Here is a 234-nt window from a genome sequence, read left to right as displayed (position 1 = left end):
TGCATTCCCCCCAAATGCCCAAACGAGAACCCCCCCCCCCCCCCTTTTTTTCCCTTTCCCCCCCTAAAAATTTCCCCTTTTTCCCTTTCCCCCCCCTTTCCCCCCTTTCCCCCATTAAAAAGGGGAAAGAAAAGGGAAAAGGGGTTTTTGAAAGAAAACAAAAAAAAGGGAAAAAAAGGGGGAAATTTGCGCCAAAATAATAAAGGCAAGGGGGAGGGAAAAAAAAAAGTTGCG

The sequence above is a fragment of the Penaeus monodon genome, chromosome 27 (assembly GCF_015228065.2).
Source record: "Penaeus monodon isolate SGIC_2016 chromosome 27, NSTDA_Pmon_1, whole genome shotgun sequence".
NCBI classification, from domain to species: Eukaryota; Metazoa; Arthropoda; class Malacostraca; order Decapoda; family Penaeidae; genus Penaeus; species Penaeus monodon.
Note: the sequence above shows the minus strand (reverse complement) of the source record.